Below are 5,937 nucleotides of genomic sequence, written 5' to 3'. Positions count from 1 at the left end.
TATTTTTCTTTTTTAAGTCTGTTTTGTTTCCTTTGCAAAATACCTAATATGGAAATGGGTTTTGTATTACTTCGCATGTATAACATTATAAAATTGCTTTCCTTCTCAAGGAAGGGGGCTGAGTGGGAGGGAGAGAATTTGGAGCTCAAAATTTAAAAAAAATTATTTTAAAAACTCTACATGAATTTGAAAAATATTTAAATTAATAAAATATATTTTAACAAAAGAACTAAATTGAGAAAGGAGAGACAAAAGTCAAAGTGCTTATCCTGCCAGAAGAGAGCTTAGGAAATGTTTTCAAGACAAAACATTATTCCACAGATATCCTCTGTTCTGTGATCTGCAGTTGGAGGAACCATTTACACTTAAATTTAAACCTATATATTTACATGTAAGTGTAAACTTAAGTAACTCATTATTAGTAAGGTATTTGTCAAGTTTAGAGGAGATGAATTGTAATTATAAATATTTCTTCTGAATCATTTCTAAAAGAGTAAGAACTTTAGAAATGACTCACATATAAGAAAAACAGAATTCTTGACAATAATTCTAAGCACAAACATGCACAATTATTCAATAACCACCTTGGGCACTTTGGGACCTGCCTAGAAATAAAGACATGTAGATTTTCCAACACTTAGATGAAAAAAGCCTAAGGAAAAATCAGCTAAGAATTCTGATTACTCCTTTTCTCTTAGGAAGAGTAACTTCTTTGACCACATTAGACCTTTGATAACCATTAGAAGGCAAGCCCCCTGATGAAATAGTCTAAAACTGTTGATTAAAATGCCCAAACACACACACACACACACACACACACACAGAGACAGAGAGACAAAGAGACAAAGAGGAAACCTTTTTTCTTATAGCAAAAATAGAAATCATAAAAAAATAAAACTGCAGGTAGCACTGATTGAGGGAATGGTTGATATAAATGTGGTATATGAACATAATGAAATATTATTATTTCATAGTAAAGTGAAATGAAGACTATAGGGAAATGTGAGAAAACACATTTATTATGAGCAAAGAAAGTAAATCAGATAATAACATACAAACCAAGGTTAGTGACTACTGGTTCTACAACTTTGAAGCTTATAAAATTATAAAAACCAAATAAATCACACAGAAGAAAAATAAATATGCTTTTGTTATTGTTTTGTCAGAGTTAATATACCAATTTTAAGACAAATTGCAAAGGATTTGGAGTTTATGGCAATTTGTGTGATCATTTTTATCATTTGCTTATTTGAATTCTTCTGCTGATGGATACTAAATTAAAGATAACTCTGTTGTTTTGTTTTGGTCTTATTAACAAATGTCAGAATACCTACAATTATAAACTTTCTAACTGGTGCCCTAGTGTGGTGTCTAAGGAATGGTACTTGACTATGATATATCTGCCTGTTCTATTAGACCTGCTAGAAATTGACTAATGTGTGAATTAGCTCTGTTCAAGGTCAGATGGATATTTCTTTTCCTGAAGAGTTATTTAAGTGGATGGATGAGAGGCAATGAAGACTAATGGGTACAGCCTGTCCTCATTAACTTCAAGATGCATTATTCTAATACTGCGAGAGTAAAAATCCTCATGAAAATTTTGCAGAATACTTTTTAAAACCTATCATCCATCCTTTTCATAAGACTTTTGCTTCAATAGTACTAGAAGGAAGGGAATTCAACTAAAGCCATATGTAAAACTACTCTTCAAATCATTTTTGTTCTCTGGGACCTACAAAAGGACTCCACTACCTGCTTCCTTTTTCTGAGTTCATGATCTTTTAGGCAAAACAAAATTGAAAAAAAAAATCCTCTGAAAATTTAAACACAGAGTTTAAACCTATGCTACTAAGGAGAAAACTAAAAATAATTTTGAGGCATCCTATTCATAAAGAGAATTAAATGTACTATTAATTTTTCCAAAGATATTTTATTTATGACAGCAGAGAAAACAAGGACTTTCAATCAGTCTCAGTATGCTTCTTGAATTTATGCCTCTTATAATTTCCTAGGGCTTTTATGATTATAAGTAGCCTTTGATCTTTTTGCAACATCATTTAGCATGAAAAAAATGTGATATAATACTTCTTACTCATACCCTTTCCAATAGAGTTTACTTACCAAAGTACCAAAAAGATATTGATGTTGTTAGAAGGCTTTAAGCACCAACTCAAATGTTATCTTTTCTATGATTTTTTCCCCAGATTTTTCCTGGTCGATAATGACATTTCTCCTTTGGACCTCAAGAACCATAGCCATTAAACTTATCCTATGCATTTAGTATGAATCACTTTGTAATAAAATTATTAGTATACATCTTTTCTTTCTATCAGATTGTAAAGTCTTGAGGACAATACTGTATTATTAATTTGTTATGTCCCACATCACTTGACATTGTGTTTTCTGAATACAATAAATACTCAATTAAAGACAGTTTTTCTCCCAAGATTCTTTTATTCCCTGACCCCCAAGAATAATGGAATACAAAGAGTTCTTAAAGATTCCATAAGATGAATCACTACTTGCAAAATGAGTAAGTGACAAGGAGACAAGCCCAAATCATATTGGTCAACTTTTGAATATGTAGTTGATTTCTCCATAGCAATTAGTGTTGATTGTTAAATTTTCTCAACAGAATAAATGTCACCCATTCTATGCTTTTGACAAACAAAATATTAGTATAAAACAGTTTATTTGAACACATGCACTTAATTCTCCTAAAATGTTGGATTCCCTTTGACTATCTCTTTATCAGCCGATAAACGCGAGTCTCAAATGTATATAATGATGGTCCCGAATAGAAATAAAATTTCCTAATATTCCTAGATTCTAAGTTGTTTCCAATTTTTGTGAAAATATTTTGTAAATTCCCTTAAAGTTCTGAAATTCTCCAGGGAATGTGGAAAGGAAATACATAAGAGAACTGATAGATACTCATAACACATGTGTACACACATTTACAGACAAGTAAACTGAAGCAAACAAGGCTAAATGACTTATCCAGGGTCACATAGCTAGTAAGCGTCTGAGGCTGGATTCACACTCAGGTTTTCTAACTCTGGGCTCAGTGGTTTATCCACTAAACCACCTAGCTGCCTTTGACAAGGCACACAATCTCATCATTGTGGGATTTTCCTTCAGTAATGTAATCACAACCCTTTCATAACTCTATATGTCTTTCTTCCATGACCTTTCAAAAGTTTGTTACAGGGGATGCACCTGGAGGTCTGGGGACTCTCTTCTAGTTCTCTTGATATCTGGAATATAATAACTGGTACAGACAGTATGTATCTATCAGATATTCTTCAATGTTATTACATATCCAACCCATTATTTCATTTACACATTTTTTGGTTGCATCTTTCATATTATTTTTCCTACATAATTCCTTAATTATCATGTATTACAGTTTACTCTTATCCACCATGCACCTTCCTTTTGTTATCAATTCTTCAAAGACTATGGAGTCTTATGACATGCAGCCATACAACGTCACAAGAAGAATATTGAATTTTTTTAAAAGCTCATCTATTTATGGAGAATCTTGAAATCATTATAAAAACCTTATAAAAACTTTCCAAAGGAAATATACCCCACTCTATTCACATGTGTTGGTGATTTCATTATAAATGGAGAGATAGATTAGAGTAATGGATAAAGAGCTGGCTTTAAACCCAAGAAAAAGCTGGATTCAAGTCTTGCTTCTACCATGCTGTCTGTGTCTATGCAAATCACTTACCTCTCAGTGCTCTATCCAACTCTCTAAAATGAAGAGAAGGTGATAACCTGCATTGGTACAGCTATTTGCTCAAATAGGAATTTCTTGTATAAATTAAATTAGAGGTTCACTCACTATCTCTATAGCACATGTTGCTATTAAAAAATTGATTCAGCACACAAAAATGCCCCCTTAAAGGCTCTGCTCCATCACCATATTTTCCATGCTAAACTATGGAAATTCTGGTATGCCCTGCTCACACAATTGTGTCAGGTTTTTGGAGAGACCTAGAAGGATCATCTTGTTTGATAACTGTTGGATTATTTAGAGCAATCAAAACTCAACAAATAGATAAAGCTGAACAAAATTGTCACTTATGGAAGGTATCCAGCAAAGAGTCAAAATAAAAGACCTACTTCTTTTAATCAATGGTAATGTCCTTCAGATGCTTCTGCTTATATGAAATGTAAATTGTGTTTATATACATGTATACATATATACATATATATAATTGAGATATAATTGGTTTATATAAAATATTATTAAATATGTCAATAATATATTTCATATTTATGGTCAAACTCTATGTTGTCCATCCAGCTACATATCATAATCTGGACAGTATATTTCACATGCTTAATTTATCCAGTGTGAATAGTTGGTCTAAACTCCTTTGAATCTCTCTTCAACTTAGGCTTTTTGAGGGATCTCCTCCATGACAATGGGGAACATCTTTAGTGACTATACGTCTCTGGAAAGAGGGCTAAACCTGGGGTCAGGAAGATCTGAGTTCAAAATCTGTTTTAGACAATTACTATCTGCATGACCCTGAGCATGCCACTTTATCTTAGTGTCCTCTCCTGTAAAATAGGCTGTGAGGATAAAATAAGATAGATGTGAAGTGCTTTATCAACTCTAACATGTTATAGAAAGATTAGTTATTATTGCTGCTGTAATTTTTATTTTAATAACTAATTTTAAAAGTGGGTTAGAGTTCTTGTATCATCAGTTGAGAATACAAACTCATTTGTAAACATCCTTTGAAGAAGGAAGATTGAATATTATGAGCACTATACTCTCATAAATCATTTGAAAAGATGTGGAAGAAAAAAAATGTTTCAAAAAATCTTGTCCAGAGGCCCAACCAAGTAAAGTACCAAGTACATTTGAGAAAGTCAAAATTATTATGAAGATCAAATGAGATGACATGTTTAAAGTACTTTGCAAACTTTTAAGTGCTATATAAATGCTGGGTAAAATCATGATCATAATTTAATGTATCAGCTGCGAACATATATGTGACTATAAAAAATGATGAGCAGGCAGACTTCAGAAAAACCTGGAAGGACTTATATGAACTGATGCTGAGTGCAATGAGCAGAACCAGGAGAACATTGTGCACAGTAATAACCACATTGTATGATGACTGACTTTGATAGACTTAGCTCTTCTCAGCAATACAAGAATCTAAGTAAGCTCCAAAAGACTCATGATGGAAAATGCTATTTACAACCAAGGAAAGAACTATGGAGTCCAAATGCAGATTGAAGCATACTATTTGCTCAATCTCTCTCTCTCTCTGTCTCTCTCTCTCTGTGTCTCTCTTTCTGTCTCTCTTTTGTTTTCTTTCTTCTTTCTTGCAGTTCCTCCCATTAATTTTAATTCTTTTTTACAACATGACTAGTGTGAAAATATATTTAATAAGAATGCATATATAGAGCCTATATCAGATTGCATGCTGTCTTGGGGAAGGAGGAGGGGAGGGAGGCAGAGAAAATTTTAAACTCAAAATCTTATAGCAGTGAATGTTGAAAACTAAAAATAAATTTAAAAATTAAAAAAGTATATGTGGCTAATGGGTTATAGCTGAAAATTTTAATATGTGTTTAAATAATTGTCTCATGTCACCAATCATCAGTGGGACTACATGACATCTTGTAAAAGGCAATGTAGTTTTCAGAGATTAAGATATTAATCTACTTTTATTATTCTAAATCTAACCTCCATTGCTTGCCCCCCTCCATTCCTTGTAAGTGAATCTTTTGCCTTATCCAGTGGAGAATAAAGTTACCACACCACTACCTGAAGTATCCTCTCTCTCCATTTCCCATATATCTGTATCTATATCTATATATCTATCTACATCTATATCTACACCTACATCTACATCTATATCTATATCTATATCTATATCTATATCTATATCTATATCTATATCT

Source organism: Vombatus ursinus, unplaced genomic scaffold (genome assembly GCF_900497805.2).
Source record: "Vombatus ursinus unplaced genomic scaffold, bare-nosed wombat genome assembly UNPS02000582.1, whole genome shotgun sequence".
In the NCBI taxonomy this organism is placed as follows: Eukaryota; Metazoa; Chordata; class Mammalia; order Diprotodontia; family Vombatidae; genus Vombatus; species Vombatus ursinus.
This window is presented reverse-complemented; position numbering follows the sequence as displayed.